General features: G+C 33.6%; 1 protein-coding gene across 1 annotated transcript in view; it reads right to left on the bottom strand.

Moving 5' to 3' along the window:
• The window catches only part of TENM2 (teneurin transmembrane protein 2), a 3,459,878-nt gene extending 3,447,372 nt beyond the window's left edge, over positions 1-12,506 (bottom strand). Inside the window, 1 exon segment of the mRNA XM_021076712.1 lies at positions 12,413-12,506. The gene's annotated coding sequence lies outside the window, so the exon portion shown is untranslated.

The following is a 26,641-nucleotide window of genomic DNA, read 5'->3' on the forward strand; positions in this document are numbered from 1 at the left end:
GAAGAAAGAAAAGAGGACTAAAAGAGAGAGGCAGCAAACAAACAAAGAAACAAACAAAAAACAGATATTGGTGTCAGAATACCAAGGAGAGTTCACAAAAAGGAGTGATCCTTTTATGTATCATTCTACTAGAAAGGTAGCCAGTGAAATAAGGCAAGAAGAGAAAAGGCATACAGACTGGAAATGAAGAAATGAAAAACTTTGCTGATTGCATGATTATCTGCATAGAAAATATCAAAAAACCTTCAGAAAAAGAACTTCTAAGTGATTTTAGCATGCATGGTAGCAGGGTATAAGAATGATACTGTTCTTTTTTAAAAATCATATTTTTATCTTTGAGTAATGTACACCTTGAAATTAAAATTATAAAAAGGTATTATTTATAAACTGTAAATGCCAAGTACTTAGGTACACAGCTAAAAAAATGTGTGCAATATCTACTGAAAACTACAACACAACTATTAACAATGCAAACTAAAGGAATGGAAATATATACTACGTTCACTAGTTGGAACATTTAATATTTTTAAGATAACAGTTTTCCCAAACTAATCTACTAAATGCAATTTCAATCAAAAACTAGTAGTTTTTTTTTTTTTTAGAAACAAGTTGATAACATATGCAAAGAGAAATACAAAGAAACTTAAATAGTCCATTTTAAACACATTTTTGAAAATGATCAACAAAGTCTGAGGACTCATATTGCTCAATTTCAGGATAAACAGTAAAGATACAGTAATCAAAATAGCGTAGTAGTGGCAAAAAAAAAAAAAATATAAACGAATAAAATAGAAAAGCCCAGAAATAGACCCACACAAATACAATGGGTTTTTTTTGCTTTGTTTTTTTACTTTTTTAGGCCCACACATGCAGCATATGGAAATTCCCAAGCTAGGGGTTAAATTGGAGCTGGAGGTGCGGACCTATGCCACAGCCACAGCAGCAGGATCCTAGCCATGTCTGCAGCCTATGCCATAGCTTATGACTATGCTGGATCCCCAACCCACTGAGCAAGGCCAGGGATTGAACCCTCATCCTCATGGATACGAGTAAGGTTCATAACCCTCTGAGCTACAATGGGAACTCCCCAGTTGACTGTTCTGTCTAAAGGTTAAGGCAGTCTTTTCAACAAACGATTCTAAAAAATTTGAATATTCATATGCCAAAAATTTAACCTTAACACAAATCACATACAAAATAAAAGAAAAAAAGAAGAAAGCCCTTAAAAGAAAGCCCTCAAAATTGATCCAAGAATTAAAAGTAAAACCATAAAATGTCTAGAATAAAATATAGGGGAAATGAAATTAGATAAAGATATCTCAGCTATGACACCAAAAGCATAATCCATAAAAGAAAAAAAATAATATCAGACATCAATAAAATTAGAAACTTCTAATCTGGGAAACACTGGTAAGATCATGAAAAAATGAGGCAAAGACTGGGGGGAATATTTGCAAATATTATATATGGTAAAGGACTTATCCTGAGTATAATAAGAACTCTCAAAACTCATAAAAAAGCAAACAATCCAATATTTTTAATGAGCAAGTATTTTAAGAGATATTGAAGTAAGAACACATTCAGATGGCAAATAAGCACATGAAAATAAGTAGTTTTTTTAGGGAAATGCAAATTAGAACCACAATGTGATACCATAACAGATCTATTAGATGACTGAGAAAAATAAACTGAAAGCAAAAAGTAATTGACAATTCCAAATAGTAGCTGGGATACCAAGCAACCAGAACCCTCCTAAAATGCTGGCAGTAGTGCAAAAAGTAAGCATGTTGGAAACAGTTTTAAAGATTATCATAAAATTAAACATACAGTTAGCATATGATCCAGATATCCCACCTTGAGACATTTACCCAAAATTTATGAAAACATACTCTCACAGAAATATCTGTCCTGAAAGTTTATATAGAATTAAATTTTAATTGCCCCAAAATGGAAACAACCTGAGAATCCTTAAATTAGTGAATGGTTAAACTCTGGAATATTCTTACAGTGAATACTACTCAGTAATAAAAGGAGTGAACTACTGACACACAACATGATGTCAAAGTACATTATGTTAAGTGAAAGAAGCTGGCCTGAAAAGGCAACATATTGTATGACTCCATTTACATGGCATTTTGGAAAAAGCAAAATTAAAGGAAAGAAAACAGATCAGTGGTTGTCAGAGGTCTGTATAGGGGGGGAGACTGGTTACAAGGACCCAAAGAAAACTTTGCAGACAAACCATTTTGTATATTGACTTTAACGGTGCTTATATAACTGCATGCATTTGTCAAACTCTGAAATATATAGTAAAAAGGCCAATATTGCTGTGTATAAATTATACCTTAACAAACAATGAGGGGTGATCAAGCCATGTGTAACACTTCAGATATATCATGTAAGAAAAAAACAACATCCTATCTATTGGATTTAGAAACAAGAGTGCCCTTGGTGAGAAAAAAAGTGAAGTATCATAGAAAGCAAAAAGTCAGTTTGCGGCTGTTCAGAAAGCCAAGAAAATGCATCTGATAAAGTAGGAAGAGCCAAGGCTGTTGACAATACTCTCAGGAAACTTGAACTAAAAAAGAGACAGAGAGAGAGAAGGTGTTATGTAAAGTGTGAATACAAAACTGGGTGAAAATCACCTTAAATTTGGATATTTGCCTGTATATACAGAAAAGACAATAGAGGAGGGGGTTGAAGATATCAGGATAAGAGGAAAAGTTAACGGTATGCAGCCTGTGAGGAGATAGGAGTAGATGAGTTTAAGCATAGAACTGGAGCAGGAACCAGGAGATGGAAGGGCACCATTTCAACTTTAATTGGAAAAAGACAGAGATGAGTGTGACTACACCAAATTTTGACAGAGTGGCAGAGAGTTGAGGGAATTTCTAATTTATACCTGCTATGTTTCTCTGTGAGTGAACATGGAAACTAGAAAACAATCTCTATAGTGTTGCAGCCCCCCTCTCCTTGAAGCTGGAGAAAATAAATCTGATACCATTAAAGCAGTTGTTTCCAAAAGCATTGAGCAATCCAGACTAAGCTGAACTCATCCAAGTTCTCACAGTTTGTTTCTGATTGGTGAAATGGAACAACAACGAGACAGAGGAATTGAGGATGTTTTCAAAAGACATGTATTTTAGAGTAAGCAGTGTAAGAAAGCAAGCAAAAGAATGGAGAAGAAAAGGAGGACTCAAGGGATTGGTGATTTTATGGAAGTTGAACCAATGAGGTGGGTTTAACACAGCAAATCAACAGCAATAACTTGTTATGAAGGCTATCATCACAGAGTGGGATTTCAGGGCTTGTGGATTTCATAAGTGGTCTGAGTAAGGAAGAAATTCATCATGTGACACTGGGAAGGGAAACTGATATTGAAAAGAGGTCCTATCGCATGATACAAAATGCTACGGTACTCTGCAGGTTTTCCACATTCATATTTAAAACAACTGAGAACCCCGATGTGATTTTTTAAAAATCAATTGTGGAACAAGTACCAAAATATTAATTGAATAAGAAAAAATTGCTATAAAATTGATAAATGAGGAATTATGTAGAGAACCAGATTGCTAAGTTTTACAGCTTTGAAAGGAACAAGTGAGGATATAGGAATTAAGGTTTTGAGTGGCTCTGGTGAGTGAGGACTCTGAAGCTACTACTCACTCCTACACTATATGGAACACAGATGGCGGAAAAAAAAAATATCCTAAGTCAGGATTCAGTTAATACGTACGTTATATCTTTATATAGACAGTATTCATGTCTGATGAAAAAAGTGCTCCCAATGCACAGGAGAACGGAGGGCTGTTTAGTGTGCTTTGTGTGTGTGCATGTGTGTGGCGGGTACTTCTGAAGAGTTGAGGGACAGTGGAAAGCTGAGCCAGAAGTATGGAGATGACATTCTTAAAGACGACTGATAACCAGTAAGCATTATTACTGTATAGTACCAAGTTCATAGGCATAGAGGCACGTTCTCTGTGTTATTTCTTCTTGACTGCACTAATTCATCCTTGGCTATCACAGAAAAGTAAGAGACTGGACCAAATTGCACAATACTGACCAAGAGCAAATAAAGATCATATGTGCTGATTGTACACACTTCCAAGCCTATGGCAGGCATGACTAATTGATTATGATGCCCTTTCCTACTAAGAATAATAATTCAGTTCTAAAGGTCTTCTCAATATACTGATCCAGATAATCATTTCCAGTTGGCCAAAAACACCACAGTAATCAAAGCATTTTAAAATCCTTGTTACATTTTTTCCATTTTTTTTCCATTTGACTTTTCTTATGGACTCCTGTACTGCACATTACAGGAACAAAAACAAAAACAAAAACAAAAACAAAAAAATCAGCATTTCTCCTTGCCATTAAGCATCTTTCCTCTTATTAAAAAAAAAAAAAATCTATTCACTATCCCCATCTACTCTTCTCAGAAACACAGGTCTTACCACAGATTTTAAAGGTTTCTAAAAGTCCTTCAGGATTTTAAAGAGAAATCTATTAAGTTTTAGTAGAAACTATACAAAGTTATTTCCCCAAATTGATATTCTTGCTCAGTTTTACAGAGAGAAAATGAGTTTACATTACTTCTTGATCTCTGTTACAGGGTGCAGGACAAAACAAAGTCCTTTGCTTGAGTGAAATCATATTCAAAATCTACAAAGAACATATAAAAAATTGTGTCCTTCCATGTTATTACAATGCTTAGCAGTTCCACTGGCAGACCAGATTGCCCAGTTTGAGCTTATACTGGCTGTGTAATTTGGGCCAGGTTACTAACAATTCTTTGTTTAGACTCCACATCTGTTATCTGAAATAATGCATGATATTTCAGGGGAGGACAACGACAAGCAATGATTACACCCACCTCAAGGGTTAGTGTGATCATTAAATGAGAGAATAAGTACATAGTATAGTTCTTAGTAATAATAACAGGAACCTCAGTGGGGAAGAAGATGGAAACTGTCTTCATTCAAGGGACAAGGAGGCTTATGTTTAGCCTAGAAAAGAGATGATTTAGAAGAGGAATGGTATAACACTTATAAGGAATGATAGGCTGCATAAAGTTACACAGAACTGTATATTGGCTTTCCTTATGTAAAAATATCAAATAATTAGAGCTGCCTAAAATTGGATTGGTACATTGCTTTGATGGAGTATGAAAAGGAGAGGCTGAAAGAACAATAATCATAAGTGTGTGTAAACTGAGTTTATATAAGACATTTGACTAGAGAACATATGAGATCTTGACACTCTAAAGTAGTGTTTATTGCCCCATAAGCAAGAATTACCCTAAGATTGTTTAGCTCTGATAAGTCAGCTTAAAAAGGAAAAAGAATGATTTCAGAGATAATTGGTTATATGATTGAGTAGAATTTAACAATCAAAATGTAAAGGTTATATTGAACGGTAATTATAGTTCTTTTAAAAAATTGAGGACCATACAATCTTCTCTTGGTCTTCTCAGAACCCAGTGGCAAAATCTGATGATGCTCCAGATCCCTTAGTCAGCTTTCTGTATCTGAGGGTTCTACATTCTACAGATTCAACCAACCAACCTGGGATCATAAACATAGCAGGGGATTCCGGCTTGACTGAATGCATTCATGTGAACCGACAGATACCGAGGACTGACTGTACTATGCAAAGCTTAGGATGGGTGTATGGGCACTAAATTTTAAGCCCTAAATATATGATATATATTTCACATATCTTTGAATCATCCTAAATATCCTATGTGAATGTCATTTTACAAATGGTAAAATTGAGTCCCAAAAAATGTATTTGTCTAAGGTTGATAATCTGAGACCCAGACCTAGAGCTTTGCCAAAGTTTATGCTTCATAGCACTAGTGAACACTCATGAGCATGTGCACACCACTTATTTTGTTGTAACTGAGTAGCAGTTTCTAAAGACTATGAATTATCTCCATATATATTGATTACTAATAGAATATCATTTACAATATGTATGTATTGTAATTAGGCATGAAGTAGAATCTACTCAGCTTCTTAAAATTATCCTCTTGTTCAAGGTTAACATGATAAACTATAACTAGTATTTATAAAACAGGAACGACTACTATGTTATTAAACCATCTAACCAATGATTATCTATATGGCCTAGAATTATTTTACTATTGTTAATGCTTTAAAAAAAATGACAATTTTTTTAAGGGAAGAGTTTGGGTTTATCGTTCAGAATAGTAGAAGTATTGATAACTGTATTAAATTTATCAGAGAAATATAACTGAAGACATATCTTGGAAAGGGAACAGAAAAATTATTTTCAAAATAAGACAATTTTCTTCAACTCTAAGCACACTGATACTTTCATATGGAGAAAATACATAAATGCATAAATTCGATTTTATTTCCTATCACCTCTTTTACTCTCTCCCTGCCAAAGCAAATATTTTTAAAAATCTCTCTCAAAGGGGTTTGTAGAAGGAAAAAAGTGAGATATAGATTTTATAAAGAAATATATTACAGTAGGCTTGTGACTGACAACTAAGTTTAGGAAAACAATATCTATATAGCATTTTATTATCAACTAGAAACCAAAAAACAGCACTTAATTTATCCTTGAAAATCTATCTCCTAAGCCAAATTAAGACAGAATATATTTATACAATGCAATAGGTTCAGAATTTCCCCAGATATCTAATTAATTCTAGGTGATGAATAAGATATAGATGCAAAATATGAAAAGAATAAAGTATATATATATATATATATATATATATACTATATATATATATATATGTATGTATATATATATATAGAGAGAGAGTAGCTATTCCCCAGCAATCCTTAAAAACAAGAATATAATTAGGCAATTAGAAACTTCAACGATAAATTTGGCTGTCATTTAACTGTTGGTTTTGTTTTTATATTTTATGATATATAAATTGGATGGCCTAATATCTATGTACAGATAGAGATATAAGTGTACATACTTGTAGAAGTGTGTATCCTAATATACGGTACACATGCAGGCACACATACATATCTTCATTATGTATACTACCTACCCTAACGTATACACACACACATACACACGCGTAAACATATATACACACATACATGCACAGATACATATATATGCATACGTGTGTTCACGTATGTACTTATATATGATTGGACAATTTAAGATATATTAAAAATCTTGAGAGAGAAACTAAAAGGATTCTAAGCTTCACAGTTCTTGGCTTGAGGATTTAATTTGTTGATTGTCTTAGTGTGGTAAGATGGAAAAATTTGTCAATTCATTGATCAATGAACAATTTTAACAATTTTATCATCTATAGTTCTAACCTAAACATAATTTCTGTCATTTCATGCAGGTATGACTCTGTAAAGTACAGACTACACTTTCCTTAAATGTATTAATAAAAGTTAATTTTTCTGAGAAAACTTCAAATAAATTGCTTGAATGTGAATTGCCTACCTATGCTCATATTGAATAGAACATAATAAATCTTGTTTATTAATTTATCAGTTGAGTATTTTCATAAGTAGATAGAAATTTCCCTTAAAGTATGTTAAAATAACTAAATGGTTATAATTAAGACAAAAATGATCTCTTAATTATTGGTTTGTTTGTTTAATGCTACCAAGGCCTGTTTCTGAGGTACAGTAAAGGTAAATTTATATTAAACTATGCCTTTTCAAATTACTTTTTCCCTAAAATTTCTTGACCATTCAAGAAACAGCAAGGCTCTTCTTCATCTGCTACACTCAGAGTATAAATAACAAGGAAAAGGAGGACACGATTCTGGCTATTGGAGTCAAGCAGACTTTTGGTAATATGTGGCAGAGATAATAGTCATGAACCCAGAGCTTCTGATTGTAACAGCCAGTCACCTGAGAGATAAAGTTCTGTTTTATCTATTCCAAAAGTTTATCTTCACCCATAAGGAAAAAAGTTTGAGGGCTCTGAGTAAACCATTTACATCAGGAGTTAGCAGAAATTTTTCTATAAAGGACGAAAGAGTAAATATCAGAGTCCTTTTGAGTTATATGATCTCCTCTCAACCTCTCAACGCTGCCCTCATGGATCAAAAGCAGACATAGACAATGTGTAAATGACCGAGTGTAGCTGTGTTCTACACCTGTTCATTTACACACTGGAAGCTGAATTCTGAAATCTGTGTACATGCCCTATGTCATGAAATATTCCATCACAATCTACTTTTCTCACCGTGTGAAAATATAAGCACTTTAACTTGAGAATTGTACAAAAACAGGTAGCAACTGGATTTCCCATGGACCACAGCTGGCCAACATTTTATGGTTTATGGTTTATTCAATAACCAAAGAAAAGAAGACAAGTCATAGAGAACAGACTTGTGGTTGCCAAGGAGGAGGGGCCAAGGGAGTGGTAGGACAGGGAGTTTGGTCTTAGTAGATGCTAACTATCAGCTTTAGAATGAATAATCAATGAGATCTTACTCTATAGCACAGGGAACTATATCCAATCTCTTGGGATAGAATGTCGGGGAAGACAATATGAAATAAAGAATGTGTAGTCTAACTCTAGAATTCTTAGTTTTGAAAGGACATGGCATTTATGACCCCCTCTCTTCTTTTATTTTCTCATTTAGATTTATTTTTTCCTTAAAGTATAGTTGATTTATAGTGTTGTGCCAATTTCAGCTGTCCAGTAAAGTGACCCAATCATATATATATATATACACACACATACATATATACATACACACACGCACACACACACACACATATATATATACACACACACACATTTACCTAAGATGGATAAAGTTACCTACAATAAGTGAAAATGTGAATTTGTGAAAAATGAATTCAGTTGTAAGAAAATGAATAAACTTCTTCTTTCTGTATCTGAGCCTAACTAAAGCCTGCATAGGGAAAATCTGAACACTTTTAAGCTTAGGTTAATTAAGTAAAGCAACACATTACAATACTTAATGTCAAGTATGGATAATCTTGATTATTCTAATCATCATGTGTATTGACTTAACTGGTAAAGAATTAACTTCTCAAAAAATGTTTCTGAGGAATATGCCAAAATTATAATTACATGGGTATAGGTGTTCTGAAAATATAGGTTTGATCAGTTAAATGTGACCAAATCAACTGTTTCGAATTGAAGGTACCTGTTTTAGATTCAATTACTGTCTCTCACACCTCCAAAAATACACACAACCTAATCCATGGAAACTGTAAATATTACCTCATATGGAAAAAAATTTACAGATGCAACTCATTCAGGAGCTTGAGATGGGGAAACTATCCTGGATGATCCAGGTGAGCCAAAAGTGCCGTCATATCTGTGTTTACATAACAAATGCACAGGGAGATTTGACCACAGAAAAGGAGATGATAACATAATTAAAAAGGCAAGAATTGAAGGGATGAAACCACAAGCCTAGGAATGTTGGCAGCCAACAGAAACTAAAAAAGGAAACAACAGATTCTTGCCTAGAGCTTCTAGAGGGGGTCTTACCTTCTTGATTTCAGAATGTGAAACAGATTCTGATATCTGGGCTGGAGAATTTTGAGAAAAGAAATGTTTACTGTTTTTAAGCTATCAAATATGTGACATTTTGATGCACAAGTCACAGGATACAAACATGGTGCTCAAGCACTAATAATCTCCAAACTTATTTGAGAAAATAGTAGTTTGTTAATTTTTACATCTCTATTTTGTTTTCCATCATCAAATATTAAAGAAGGAAGGGGATGTTTAGGTGACATGTTATTCAGTATTGGGATCTATATTAAAAAGTTAGCCCCTTTTGGTTTTACCATTGTCAGTGGTAAAATATACTCTTTTATCAAGTGATTTATTGTAAGAAAACTCTGTTTATTATTATTATTCTGTTTTGCTTTCCTGTAATTTCCTCCTACTGGTCCTGGTTGTGCTCTTTCAACCAACTCCAAATGGCTTCAATATCTATTAAATCACAAAACTTTAACATATTAAAAAAAAAAGTTAATCCCCAGACCTTTCATGTCTGTACCCTAGAGAAGTCTACCCCAGCCTAGAAAGCTTCTCTATGCAAAATTTCCTTATTTTCATTAAATAGATTTTATGTAATAGTGATTTATGTAAGCCTTATTCTCAAAATTCCAGGAAAATTGTAGAAACTATCAAACTGATAATAATCATTCACTTCTTGAGAGATTATCACATGCTATGCACTATACTAACAGCATGATCCCTAGAGTTGCTGTGCCATTTTGTTAAGAAGGAAACCATGTTTAAGATAATTAAAGTATCTGTCCCATATGTCTAGTAAATGGTTAAAATCAAGATTTGAATTCATATTTTAAAATACCAACATACACAGCCTTAAATTAACCACTATGCTGTATGTCAACCAATGGCTTCTCATTTGGGAAAGCTCCTCTCCAATGTTGCCTTCACAAATATTCATCGTGTTTATTTTAAGATTACAGTAGAATAATATGAGTGTTAGAAGAACCTTCCCTGAGGAATGATGCAAATTTTAAATTCACAGAATTCACTTTTAATTTTTTACACAGCTATGATAGTGATTAGCTTATGCTGAGCTCATGGTTAACTAAAAACTTCATTTTTTTAAAACAAAAATTATTTTTACATCAGGGTCCCTATTTTATATTTGTTGAAATACTTTCCTAAAACTATGTATAATATAACTTTGGATTCTATAACTTACCTAAGTGCCTAGCTTCAGAGAATGGATTAACAATAATCCTTGATTCACAACTTTTCTCATTAATAGCTAGCTGTATTTAATAATGTAGTGCATAACTGTCAACACAATCTATAACATAAAAGCACGTGTCTGTCATTTACGTGTTTTCTTTTTTCTTTTTTTTTTTTTTTTCCTCTCTGGCTGTGCCTGCAGTATATAGAAGTTCTGGTTCTGGGGCCAGGGATCAAATCCATGCCATAGCAGTGACCCATGTCACTGCAATAACAATCCAGATCCTTAACACACTGCGCCACAAGAAAACTCCCACTTTCTATTTTAAATTTTTTTTTTTTTTTTTTTTTTTTTTTTTTTTTTTTGTCTTTTTGCCATCTCTTGGGCCACTCCCGCGGCATATGGAGGTTCCCAGGCTAGGGGTCTAATCTGAGCTGTAGCTGCTGGCCTACTCCAGAGCCACAGCAACGCGGTATCCGAGCCGCGTTTGCAACCTACACCACAGCTCACGGCAACGCCGGATCGTTAACCCACTGAGCAAGGGCAGGGATCGAACCTGCAACCTCATGATTCCTAGTCGGATTCGTTAACCACTGCGCCATGACAGGAACTCCCTATTTTAAATTTTTAATTGTATTTAATCTTTTTATTTGGTCATGCCTGCAGCATGCAGAACTTAGAAGGCCAGGGATTTAACCTGTGCCATAGCAGTAACAATGCCGGATCCTAAACCTGTTGTGTCACAAGAGAATCTCTTTTTTTTTTTTTTCTTTTAATATAGCTTTATTGAATTTCTAAGTATTCTTTGTCTTCTTGTTTCTATTGAATTTTATTTTTTTTAACTTATATAAAGGGCATCACGCTATATCTAATTATTTGAGACTTCGTCATTTAATAAGATATTGCTAAGATTCACCTGTTGCTGATAATGGCTTAATTTCACTGATGGAAATAATGTGGTATAAATATTATAGTACAGTCATCTCCCATTGGAGGTTATGTGCATTGAGAATGTGTTCACAATTTTGTTGGCATTTGTTCAGAGTGAGGGACAAACAGTTCTTAATTTTAATATAAAATTGACCCATGAACAACAGAGGTTTGAATTGTAGAGGTCTACTTATACACACATTGTTATCAAATAATATATCAGGGAGTTCCCATAGTGGTGCAGCGGTAACGAATCCAACTAGGAACCATGAGGTTGAGGTTTCAGTTCCCGGCCTCGCTCAAGGATCCAGTGTTATGGTGGCTGTGGTGTGAGTCGCAGACGTGGCTCGGACCTGGCGTTGCTATGGCTCTGGCATGAGCTGGCATCTGTAGTTCCAATTAGACCCCTAGCCTAGGAACCTCCAAACACCTCGGGTGCAGCCCGTAAAAAGCAAAAAAAGAAAAAAGAAAGAAAGAAAAAAAAAAACAATCAGGAAATTTTTTTGAGATTTGGAACAATTTGAAAAAACTGACAAACCACATAGCTTGGAAATAGTTTAAAAAATTAAAAGTTAGGTATATTGAGAATGCATAAAATATATGCAGATATTAATCTATTTTATAATTTACTACTATAAAATACACACATCTTTTATAAAAAGTTAAAATTCGTGAGAATGTATGCACACAAACACTTAGGAACTGTACATGGTGCCGTTTGCAGTCGAGAGGTGTAAACGAATGTAAAAATACAGAACTAAATCATAACTACATAAAATTAAAGCTAATACATACCTCAGTACTATGACAATTTAGTAGCCACCTCCGTTGCTGCTGCAGGGAACTCCAATGTTCCTAGCATTGGCTTTCGACGCTGAAGACGCTAATCATCTCCACCTGAGCAGCTATTGCTCCAGTAAATCTCGTATCGCGGGAGCCTGACCTCTCGTGGTCATTGCGTGTTTTCAATCATGTTTAGTGCAATACCTTAAACCTTGAATAACACCAATGAACCCATACAAAGTGCCAGGGGTGATGCCGGAAGTGCTCCCAAGAAACAGAGAAAAGTCATGACATTACAAGAAAAAGTTGAATTGCTTGATTTGTATTATAGATTGAGGTCTGCAGCTGTGGTTGTTACCATTTCAAGATAAGTAAATACGGTGTAAGGACCATTGTAAAAAAAAAAAAAGAAAGAAAGAAAAGGAAATTCATGAAGCCATCCCTGAAGCTATGCCAGAAGGCACAAAAACCTTGCACTTTTTGTAAAATACCTTTTTAAATATAATATTGAAAATACAGCATTTATGTGGGTACTGGATTGCTGTAAGAAAAGATATATACTTTAATATAATTGGAGTAAAACTGAAGTCAATATATGACAACTTACAGTAAAAGGAAGGTGAAGGATCTAAAGTTGGAGAATTTAATGCCACTCAAAGTGGTGTGATAATTTTCGAAAAAAAGGTTTGGCTTAAAAAATGTCCAGATAAAAGGAAAAGCAGCCTCTTCTGGTGATCAGGAGACTTTTTCTAGATTGGTTCTATTGGTGCTTTAATCCCTGAAGTCAGGAAACAGACCTGACCAGTAAGGAACTGCCTTTTAAAGTTTTTTTGATATTGGGCAATGTCCCTGTCCACCCAGAACCCCATGAGCTCAATAATGAAGGTACTGGAATGTTCTATTTCCCCCAAAAAACATAATGTTTCTAATTCAGCGTCTAGATCAAGGGGTCATAAGGACCTTTAAGGGTCATTACACAAAATATTCTATGGAAAGGATTGCCTATGCTATGGAAAGAACTCCAACAGAGAGAACATGAAGGTCTGGAGGGATTACACTACTGAGGATGCCAGCATTGTTATAGAAAAAGCCATGAAAGCCACCAAGCCCAAAACAAATTCTTGTTCTTTTTTTTTTTTTTTTTTTTTTTTTTTTTGCTTTTTAGGGCCACACCCCACAGCCACAGAACTTGGGATCCAAGCCACATCTGCAAACTACACCACCGTTCACAGCAATGCCACATCCTTAACCCCACTGAGTGAGGCCAGGGATTCAACCCGCATCCTAATGGATCCTATTTGGGTTTGAGCCATGAAGGGAACTCCAATTCTTACTGGAGAAAACTGTATCCAGATGTTGTGCTTGACTTCAAATGATTTTCGGTAGAGCCAATCAAGGAGATCATGAAAGAGACTGTGGATGTGGCAAAAAGGTAGGGACTGAAGAATTTCAAGATACGGATCTTGGATAAATTCATGACACCACACGGGAGGAATTAACAGATGGTGGCCTGATAAGGCACAGGCTTCTGAACTAGTGCCAGACAACGAGGAAGAAGACATAGAAAAGGCAGGGCCAGAAAACAAATGGACATTAGGCAGTCTGGCAGAAAAGATCTGGTTGTTCAAACTGTTCTTGACTTCTTCCACAACATGAATGTTTCTATGATACAAGAACTGAAACTAAAGTAAATGGTAGAAGAAAGATTAGTACTGTATAGAAACATTTTTAGAGAAATGGCAAAGCAAAAAAGTGAGGCAGAAATTACAATGGATTTCTATAAAATTAGAGTGTACCTGCCCCTCTTGTGTTTGCCACCTTCCAACTCCCACCTTCACCACCTCTTCTGCCTCTAACACCCCTAAGTCAGGAAGACCAACCCTTCCCCCTCTTTCTCCTTAGTCTGTGAAACATGAAGATGATGAGGACGAAGACCCTTATGATTATCTACTTCACTTATTGAATAGTAAATCATCATCATGTCACACATTTCATAAACACATCTGTTGTGTACATGTGTGTCTTCTTGCGAAAATATAACTTTACATCAAGAACTGTATGAGACATTTCTGCAACAATATCATCCTCATTGCCTAAGTATTCATTGTGTAGAATATCCCATGCAAAACTTGTACTGAAGTGAATAGTCTATTCTTACATAGGCATAGGTGAGTATCATATAATAAAAAATTAATAATGTTAGTTTTCTTATTGTTTCCTAATTTTTCTTGCAAAGAAAGAATTACACTACTGTCTTTCTCTTCATTAGAGAAACTATGTATTGGTCTACCATCACAGGTGTTTTTTAATGTAACATGTTTCCAATTCAGTATTAATATGAGGGTAATACAAGTGCCATGAAAATTTCATAACAATTCATTCATTAGTGTATAGTAAAGTAATTGTATCAATTACACTAGGCTACCATACACCAATTGTACTGTGTCTTCATTATCTACATATGAATCATTATACCTATAAATTATGAATTTATTTTTCACATTATCTTTTTACTTTCGATGTCTACTGTTAAATAATATACATAACAGCTTTGTATGTATATTATGTAACAGCAGTGCTTTGTATAGTATGTAACAGCAGTGCTTTGTATCATTAGATAATAATTATGTAAGTACCAACAGACCACCATTCTGCAGATAACATACAAATAAGCAAGGTATGTAAGTATACTGTCTCTTCTTTATGATTTTCTTAGCAACATTTTCTTCTCTCTAGCTTACATTTTCTTCTCTCTAGAATACAGTATATGGTTGATATACAAAATAAGCATTAATCAGTTACGTTATTAGTAAGGCTTCTGGTCAACATTAAGCTATTAGTAGTTAAGTTTTAGTAGATTGAGAGTTATATGCAGATTTTTAAACTGTGCAGGGGGTTAGGGCTTCTAACCCCCTCACTGCTCGAGTCAATTGTACTTATACTTTTCTTTTGTTTAATAACTTCCTCCCTACCCAAGTTCTAAATGATATTTGTCTATATTTTCTGAGTTTGAAGTTTTCTTTCTCTTTCTTTCTTTCTTTTTTTTTTCTTTTTTCTTTTTTTTTTTTTTTGCTTTTTAGGGCCACACTTGCGGCAACTCCTGAAGTTTTCTTTTACATGTAACATGGTGACCTAATTTTTTGTATGAACTAAAGATTCAGGAATTCCTGTGTGGCTCCACAGTAATGAACCCAACTTATATCCATGAGGATGCAGGTTTAATCCCTGGCCTCACTCAGTGGGTAAATGATCCAGCGTGGCTGTGACTACAGTGTAGGTCGCAGACACAGCTCAAATCTGGTGTTGCTGTGGCTGTGGCATAGGCCATCGGCTGCAGCTCCAATTCCACCCCTAGCCTGAGAACTTCTATATGCCAACATGTGTGGCCCTAAAAAAAAAAGAAAGAAAGAAAGATTTAGTTTCATATTTTCCACCTCTACTGAATGGTCTGTCCTTTTTTCACCTGATAGAAGAAGCACCTTGTAAGAAATCAAAGTTTAATTTACAGGGATATCTTTTTGGCTCTTTATTCTGTTTCAGTGGTCAATTAGTTTAACTCTATGTCAACAATATACTCTCTTTGTGTGTGTGTGTGTGTGTGTGTGTGCGTGTGTGTTTTGTCTTTTTGTCTTTTAGGGCCACACCCAGGGCATATGGAGGTTCCCAGGCTAGGGGTCTAATTAGGGGTCTGACTAGGAACCATGAGGGGTCCGCAACCTCATGGTTCCTAGTCAGATTCGTTTCCAATGCGCCACGAGGGGAACTCCAATGTCAACAGTATATTCTTAATTGCTATAGCTTCATAATAGGTCATTACATCATTTAGGGAAATTTCCCTTTTATAAAAAAGGTAATTTTGGAGTTTACATTGTGGTGCAGCAGAAACAAATCCGACTAGGAACTGTGAGATTGCGGGTTCGATTCTGGCCTCACTCAGTGGGTTAAGGATCCTGCATTGCAGGTGAGCTGTCGTGCAGGTCACAGACGCGACTTGGATCTGGCTTTGCTGTGGCTGTCGTGTAGGCCAGTGGCAACAGCTCCGATTAGACCTCTAGCCTGGGAACCTCCATATGCCACAGGTGCAGCTCTGAAAACACAAAACGCAAAAAAAAAAAAAAAAAAAAAGGTAATTTTATATAAATTACTAGTCTTCCTCAATATCCTCTTTCCCCTTCCTTCTGTGCAAATTGGACTTCACAGCTCTCTATCATTTAGGCAAACCCATGTGATGAGTTCTAGCTAATGAAATTTTACTTGAAATATGTATGCCACTTCCAGACAGAGACAATAAAATTAACATTCTCCAATCTCTCTCTTCCTTTCTCACAATGTCCAATTAATTCTATGTTTCAAACAGACATCATGACAGAGGTCCAAAGAGCCTGGGTTACATTTCTCTATGGGACATGAAGGTGAGTGAAAAACACATATTGTGTAAATAAGATATTTATGTTTTGAAGTTGCTTGTCACTGCATTTTGTGATGAAGTTATATAATGAATTCAAGCACGTAGATGGTCATTTAACTATGTATGAAAAATAATTCTTTTTTTTTTTTTTGGGTAACTATCCCTATACATTGGCACTAACATGGGTTAGGATACAAAACGTCTTTCTACCAGTGTTGTTTATATATATATATATATATATATATATATATATAGCAGGTTAAAATTATCCTACCTAGTAGCTTCAACTTGAGCAAATTCTTATTAGAAAGATGAAATTATAAGAGAGCATGATACAGCAGATGGAGAAATTCAGAATCTGAATCTTTCCATATAAAGTATCAATATGTCTCTTGCCTGGTAAGAGTTTTACCTTCTAAAAATATGAAGTTGAATGTTCTAAGAAAAGTGGGCTTTGTTCTTAAGCAAGAATCCCAAAAAGTAGGAAAAGAGGACAAGAAGAATGTTTTCAGTAGTGAAAGATTAAAATCTGTCACAAGGAAAAGACTAAAGCATAGTGTAAGTTTTGCCCTGCATAGAGGTTAAGATGTTTCTTTTGCCTTACTTTGTCTCTACAGAATCGTTTGTAAAACTATGGGTGGATTTAACTAGAAAGTGGAAGGTGTATTTTGTGAGCTAACAATCTGAGAAAAGTAGAGTAGCAGTCAAACTTTGAGCTATGAAATGGAATAAAAAAAAATTCACATGATTAACATAGTTTAAATATATATCTTAGCAACTAAATTGGTACAATATAGGTATTTACCATGTATTTTGGTTTTTTTTTTCTATAGAATACTTACAGACTTATGAATAGCTATCTATTCAAAATGCAGAGCTGTCATTATTGACAAAATTCACTTTCATGATGAAACTATAGTAATTTCACAATAAAGAAACCTTTTTTTGTTTTGTTTTCAACTGTTCACTGACTTGAAACTTTTCTGCACTTCAGGATCTTTACTATAAAAATCTTACTGCAATAATACTTGCCTGCAGCTAGATACTTAAGTTATCACACTAAAGATTGATTTAAATTGAGTATAATTATCTGCCTAGAATCTTTGAAAAATATTTCCCTTTCTTTAACCATTAATTTTCAAAACCATAATTATCCACAATAATTTTAGTTGGTGGTCTTGAATTAGTGTCTATTAAAAGAAAATCTGTACACTGGTTAATTTAATCTGATTAAAAGAGAATCACATGCATATCACTAGCATAGTGAACAATTTTGTGAATTTGAAATGGGGTCTCGTACAGCAGGAAGATGTGTTGAGTCGCCCACATTAAAAGTGTTGCTAAAGTTCCTGTATCCCCCCATTACTGTGGCACTTTAAAAAAAGTAAATGAGAATCCGCTTTTCACCTATCAGTTTGAAAAAGAGGAAATTTGAAAAGTTTGAAAATACGCAGTGGTAGTAAGGGTGTAAAAGTCAGGCATTTTCATGCTTATTGTGACAAGTGTTAACTGGGACAGTTTTTTGAGAGTTATTTAATAATATACTTTAATCATCAAGTCATTGATCAGTAATTCCATTTCTAGAAATTAATCCAACATATTTTCTGCTTCATATGTTCAGCGGTATTCACAAGATGATACATTTTTGGAAGTATGAATAATAAATGTCCTTAATGGTATTATGGAAGTTCAGCGAATCCATACAATGTAGCATTATCTTACTCTTTAGTTATTCAAAAGAAAGCAAGAGACCCAAAGGTGTTGATATATACAATCTCTACATAAAATAAATGCAAATAAAAATTGTAAACATTTGGCTTTTATCTGTGTATTTTAAAGAAGTGTTCATGTATCTGTGATATGCCCAAATATTTGTTTGCATATATACACAATTTTTGAAATATGCAAACATAATTTTTAACAATGGTTGCCATTGGTGATATAGATTCAGAATGTGAGCAAGGAGAACCTATTCATTGTACTTTGAATTTTTTAACCATCTATGTGTATTACTTTTCACTTAAAAAATCATTATGCAAGTAAAATAAAAAGAGAGCTCATTTAGTTTTGGAGAATGCAGCCCTAAAATATAACAATGAATATAAAGACTATCGTGTGTAGCCTGCTGGGTGCTACAAAGATCCTTGTCCCCTGTCATACCCATTCCATATAGTTTTCAATGACTTAGCAGTGACCTCAATTCCAGAATGAATATCTGAGCAAAGTCTAGTTGAAAAAAAAGAGTCCTGGCTCACTGTAGAATGCTATTTTTCTGTATATAATTTCTCAAGTTATTCCAGGCAAAGCATTCACTTTTATTCTTCAGCAATTAGATAAATATGTTTACCCTAGAGCTATTTCACATCTTCCCAACTCTTCCCAGGTATCTGATCATCTACCATTGATCTATACCCCCTTGGTTTATTTCTTTTTATTTTGCAAAAGTATATGAAAGGTTTTTGCCAAACAATATTACAGCCAAGAACTGATGCTGTGAGACTGGAAGTCTGCCCCATGCTGTAAAAATAAGATTGTATCATTAAATAGGGCTCTCAGGTATTTGCCAACCTGGGTAATGATGTCTCTCTGGGATACCTGCCCTTTTGGCAGCCTCCCACCCCGGCACAAGTCAGCAATCACAATTAGTGTGAAGTGGAGTAAGAGTGCCAAGTCTGCAGAATGCAAAGGAAATGCAGCAATGTCTGAAATGCAGCTCAGTGAGCAGTCACAATCCTCAAGGCAAACATTGCTCCATTCCTAAATGGGAATAAAGCAGTGATGGATTGACTGCCAAACTGTATTCTTTGTACAGGTATGCCTGATCATCCTGTCAGCCTTTCAACCATTGCAGAGTGTTCCCAATATGTTTCTTTTCTCCCAAATAGTTTCATATGACTTTTGCCAGGTACTTGTGGCAGAGAAAAGTGACAGAGTTAAGGGTTCCTGCTGAGGACAGACAGAAAGGGGTCTGTCCTTTACTGCAGAGGTCAGAAAAAGACTGAATAAATAGAGAGCTGAGACCAAAAAATAGTCAAAATTCTTTGAATAAATTTATATTAAGGATTTATCAAGTGAAAGATACCTTTAAAAAAAAAAGAGAGAAAAAACAGCTTAAAGATCTGAAACTACAGTTGGAAGTTAGGGTGGCCAAATTTCAAATCAGTATATGTCTTCCTTTAATTAAGCTTTCATGCTAGTCAGTCATTTTGAGGCTATATCCATCATGATGCATCACTCTCAAACTCTTAAGTATTTGTGCTCCCTATTTTTGACTATGTGTCTTCTAATTGTATTCCCACAGTAGCTAGCCATGCAGTGAGGCTCGTCTCGGGTGGGAAAATTTAGTCTTCTTTGTTGATATCAGCATTCTCACTTACCTCAGGTTGTAGTTCAGACATATTTAGAGCTATGAAAAGGTATGGTATTTTCTGATTTACATCAAGGAATTAGTTGACAGACATTAACTATTTGAAAATACCTTAAAAAACAAAAAACGGTGTACTGCAAAAACAAACAGAATTCTAAAACGACTACCTTGTCTTTTCTGTTTTATTTTAGTGACTTAATATGGATTGTACAGAATCATCCAGCAGCCACAATTTCATTGCCAATGTATATTAACTTTACATTTAGACATTACGTTCACCTCTTCTAAATAAAACACATAGAATGCTTTTAAGTCACACATGCTTTTAAGTTAAATTAATCCCCCGTTGAATGTAAATATCTTTTGTTTCTTAAAACATAAGTGCCGTTATTGAAACACCTTAAATTTAGACACCAAAACCATCAAGGAAAAAAAATCTTGTCAAAATGGGCTTACAGGTGGACATTCTACTTACTCTCTCATGCATTTAATTGAATTTCGTGCAATTTCGTATGCATTATAATAGACTTCTTTTACACCATCAGGAAACAAGTTTTAAAACATGTGCTCTGCATTAAACATCACATAAATATTCAGCAAGGGAAAGAAAAACAGTTCTGAAGAAGTATAGTAATTTTACAGTCTCTGGTTTCTAATAAATTTTTACAGCAATCCTAAACTGCATTAGCAAGTCCTGGTTTATTGTCAGGCTTCTGCACAACATCCCTCAATGACATGTCAAATCTTTACCACAACAGTGGAACTCCTAAAGCTGTCCTCATTGGCAAAAATCTTGTCAGATTACATTGCCAGCTCTTGTCAAGGAAAGATATATGATCTGATTCTCTTCTCCTGATGATGACATGAGTTGTCCTTTCACTATGGCTGGATTGTAAATTCCCAGGACATCCCACAGATTTTTGAGAATAAAAAGAATTTACTGACCTTTCAAATGGACAATTCTATCCTGAATAAAATGTCTAGTCAGTTAACAAGGTGACTCTTAATTTGGTGTTCTTTCTGTATATAATTTATCAACCCATTTACTGGATAGGTTAGGATATTACACAGGCTTTTATTTTTTTTCCTGCCTTTCTACACTTTCTTGTCATTTCCAAATTAAATGTCATGAATGCATATCTGTCAAGAAATTATTTCCTATTTTAGTTATTTGGGATATTATATGTACAGCAAAACTGCTGGATTGTCTTTGGTACTTTTGATTTTTGTTGAAAACATAAATAAAATATATTGTCAGCAGGCTGTAATCACAGTCAACGGACAAGAACGGCATGTATTGTGCTAAATCCATAAACACCCAAATAAAATCAACTGTAGTCTTTGTATGAGGTATGTCTATGTCACTGCCCACTTTAGGAAATATTAACACATCATGAAGCAGAGTGAGATATTATCCTATGCCTCCCCCCTTAAATTTAAGGAATCACATATCCTTTGAAACAATAAGTTGGGTATCAACCACAGTTAAAAAGAATGGCTTGGCGTTTTGAAGAATCCAGGATTCTAGCTAGGAGATTATACAGGCCTCATCGAATGTTCCAAATTAGGTGTATTTTATCAGTTGAAATGATTTTTATGGGGTAGCAACAATCATTAACTTCATTATTTATAAAATATCTAGGATTAGATTTTAAATGGTAACTTGAATGGGGCAAAAAAAAATTGTTCTGTAAAGAATGTGAGGTCATGTGGTGAGGCACATATTTTCTCTGTTAAAATTGCTCTCTGCCCCAAATATTTCATTAAACAATGTATTCCGGTCAAATGACAATAAAATAATAATCTGACATAGCAATTAAATTTCAACATTAGGCTTACTCCTAGTGAATTAATTTTTTTCTTCAGAATTTGCAGGAGTATACTGTTGTAATTTCCATTACTGTCAAATAATAAAGGTTTTCAATTTAAGCATGCATTTAAAATATATTTCTGTATAAACTTATTCCACAAAATAGATTTCAACATGTATCACAAATGAGTCCAAAAGACTAAAAATCAGTTGTTGAAATTTGGATAATTTATTAAGTTAAGGGCTTAATGTCATTCTACTCCATAAGAATGTTTGGTGCTTAATCAAATACCCATCAATTGCCAAAAAAATGTCATTCAATATGTTTAAATCATACAGATTTCCTTTTCTTAAGGAACTTGATTTTACACAGGATTAAATTATATTAATTCCTCATCTTAGACTAGAATTATATATGTATTTTCAAGATCTGACCTGAGTTGATCAAATCACAAAATAAAATAGCATGTATATCTGCTTCATAGTTACATGAACATAAAACTGATCTTTTAAAACAAGGCATATTAAACACCTTAAAAATCATTATTTTAAGTGTGCAAATATTAGAGGCAATTACCTTTACAGGCTCCTCAAAATCCAGATCACAAACCAGTACAAATTTATTTTGGTAGTAAAATTTAGGTGACTCATTTTCTGTTTTAAATATCCTTAAATGTTGGATTATAAGATATGTTAAATATAGTATAATAATGTCAGTTCATAATATAATAAAATAAAGTTAAAACTCAATATATTAATTAATTTTCATTTACAATAAGCATTAAAATGTTATCAAATAGTCCATTTTATGTCTTCTGTCAGTATAATGTTAATACAATTCTGAATAAACTAAAGAGGTAAATTTCCTCTATTATAGCTTATCTGTAAGAACGTCTGATGTTATGTTTTTATCCTGAAAATTGCAGTAATAAAAATTTTGAATATTATGCTAAGTGAAATAAGTCAGACAGATAAAGACAAACACTACAAACTATCACTTATATTTGGGATCTAAAAAAATATAAACCTGAGCTCATAGACACAGAGAACAGATGGGTGATTACCAGAGGAGGAGCATGGCAGGGATAAAGGAAATAGGTAAAGATGATTAAAAGGTACCAAATGCCAATTATAAGATGAATGAGTTCTGGAAATGTAATGGACAGTATGGTGACTATAGTTAATAATACTGTCTTTTATTTCTTGAAAGTTGCATAGATGAATAGATCTTAAAAGATCTCATCACAAGAAAAAAATAATCTACAGCTGTGTGTGGTGATGGATGTCACTAAACTTATTGTGGTCTAGATTCACAGTGTATACATATATAAAATCACCTAAACTAAAACTAACACAATGCATACCTAAAACTATGTTATACATCAATTATATTAAAAATAAATATTTTAAGTTGTATTACTATTAAATAAATAAACTGGATACATCTTTGTAGTAATAACCTAAAAGGAGATGACATGACATTAAAAAGTTAACTAGAATGCCCTTAATAAAAATAGTGTCCACATAATATTTTAGCTTCCAAAATGGAGGAAATGTGTATTCACTTGTAATAGCATTCCAAAATTAAAACATAATTTGGGGAAATTTTCCTCCAGTTTGTTTTAACTGTCCAATTGATAGCTATTTAGCTGAAACAAACTTATGTTTATTTTCTCCAGTGATAAATATATGCATCCTCCACTGATATATATGTATTTGTTTTTCTAAGTCTACATCAATTGAGCAAGAGAACAAAATTTAGATAAGTTCTTAGTTTCTTTATGGATCTAACATTCTATTTAAATATATGTATTAAAGATTTAAGTAAGTCATTGCTCTTTACACTGCTAAAAGAAATTTTTTTGCAAAGTCTAAACTACCTACATTAATCTCATCTAAAAACAGGGTAAAATGATGTATCAAAAAACCAAAGCAACAACAGATTAATGTTGCTGTATTAAAATCCTATTTACATAAAATTAACATAAATATTAGTTAGTATGCCATATGCTACAGCATCTGCTCTTCACTGTATTAATAACAAGGCTGTCCCCTATAGGGATCTTAAAATTAATACATATTTAAGTTTTTATATACATATTTGAAATTTTGACAAGATGATATATATAAAATACTGTCAATTGCAAACAGGATAATTTATATAGAAATGATATTGTCATCAGCAGGACTATGACCATAGTTTATGACTGGTGGCTTTTGACATACTCCACAGTCTTCCTTGAAAAACTGTTTAATTTTAAGTTAAATAAAACCTTTATTCCACATAATAACTCCTATTACCTCTAACTTACTATTCCTTCTTCTTCGGAGGTTCAGAGCAACTATACAATGAGAAGTAACCCATCATCCTTGGAGATGCTTTAATATATCTTATGCTTCACTTTCTGTTGCTACTTTTTCTGTTTTGTTTTCTCAAAATAGTCTACGTTCATTTGAGAGCTGTGGTTTTTAGCTTCTAGAATAACTAAATACAATAATTCTTATACAAAATTTTGTAGAACTACTACAAGTGCAAATGCTGTGCTTTTTACATTTTATGAAATGTGATGGTCTGATTGCTCCTTTTAATTTTCAAATTTGGTAACAATGCAATTTCAAGTTCTGAGTTGTTTTTTGCATGTTTTATTTATATAGATCTTTGCAAAGTGAAGTGTAATTATTTTCAAAATGATAAATTTACCTATATTTGCTATAGTTATAATTTAAATGTGGATAAAAATATATAAATAATGAATATAGCTATATTCTGTCCCAGATACACCAAAATTAGGCTGTAGATCATTTATTCCTCAGTATAAGTGCAACTATTATACAACCTAGTTTTCATATACAATTATCCAAAAGAAAGATAGTAAATAGACGCACATATAAATCAATATTTTGAATCTGGAAGTTCCCTGGTGGCTCAGCAGGCTAAGGATCCAGTATTGTCACTGCTGTGACTTGGGTCACTGCTATGGAACGGGTTTGATCCCTGGCCTGGGAACTTGTGCATGCTGTAGGTGTAGCCAAATTTTTTTTGACTCTTAAATAAATAAATGGTTTTCTTTAGGTATGCCATAAAATTGTAAACAGTGTGCTTTGCTTTCTATGTGTGTATATCCAAATGTGCCTGTATGTATACATATGCGTATGTGTTTATATGTATATATGCATGTATTTAATGTGTGTATAGACATAGCTATAAATATCAATATAAATATAGGATATATAGTTATGACTCTGGTGCTGCAGCCACTTCTTGAAGTTGATAACTGAGAAATAAGACTTCAGAATATTTTCAGACTGTTTTTCCTATAAACATTTGACTGGAATCTGTGATTCCGTTTCCTGAAAACCTGTACACAGGTCATAATGAAATATTTCAAATATTTTTTAGAGGGCTACAAACACTCTCAAAGCCATTTTTAGAAGCCAAATTAAGAATCGTTCAAATGAAATTCAGATGTTCAATGCCTAATCCTTCAAGGAGTCAACAATTATTTGCCTTTTGTGTTTTATTCTGTATAAATATTTAGTAGCCATTCAATGGCATATGTACAAAATTTACAGGAGAGGATTTCAATGTCTGCTATGTTCCATATATTTTAGTTGTGATCCTGAAACTGTATTTTTATCTCTTCAACTTAACTAGTTATAATCTTTGTATGTAATGTTGTATTTGATACTCCAATTTATTGAGTTTACTTCTTAGGTTATTCTCCAGACCCTTGCCATTCAAAATGCTGTGCATTTATCAAGAGCATCAGCAGTATTTTACTGGAATCTAGTGAATATGAATCTACATTTTATTTTTTTTAATTTGATTTTTTTTTTGTTTTTTTGGGGGGCCATGCCTGTGGCATCTGGAAGTTCCTGAGCCAGAGATCAAACTCATACTACCTCAGTTACTAGAGATGCTGCAGTTACAACACTGGATCCTTAAACCCCTGTGCATTTTTTAAAAATGCCCAGAAGATGTGAGTTCACATTAAATATTAAGAAGTATTGGATTAAGGGATGCTCAGAATGAAAAATAATTAGAATTTTTAAATAAATATTCTTTGGGGTATTTAGCTTTAAACACAATTTACATTTACTTTATTACCATAATATTTTTTCTTTCCATTTCTTAATTCTAATTACTTCCATTTAGTCCTTCTTTCATTTTTCTTTTTTTTTTTTTTGGAACCCTTTTTTAATAAATATCTGCTCTCCTCTCCCACATAATTTTTATATGTTTTGACTAAAAAAAAAAATCAACATTAGTGATGATTGTAATTGTGCTTATTTTCCTCTATTGTTAGATGATCAGTGTCAGAAAAGATCATCAATTCCAACTCAAGTATTCAAAAGAAAAACAACTAAGTCTGGAAAAATAGCACTTAGTGACTTTTTTCTTCCTTTATGAAAACTGTTTCATAATATAAACTAAAACATGTTAGGTATGAAAATATTGGTCCACTAAAAATTATGAATGCTGGGCAAAGATTCTCCCTTACCTTAGCAATGAGGGGCTATAATCTGATTATTCACTGAAAAATAGTCATAAAAGTTCAGCTGATATTGAGATTCTATACTTAATTATAACATCTTCACAGGTAAACAGAATTTAAAGAATATTTCTAGAATACATGTACAGATGTTGAAATTTTT

Source organism: Sus scrofa, chromosome 16 (assembly GCF_000003025.6).
Source record: "Sus scrofa isolate TJ Tabasco breed Duroc chromosome 16, Sscrofa11.1, whole genome shotgun sequence".
In the NCBI taxonomy this organism is placed as follows: Eukaryota; Metazoa; Chordata; class Mammalia; order Artiodactyla; family Suidae; genus Sus; species Sus scrofa.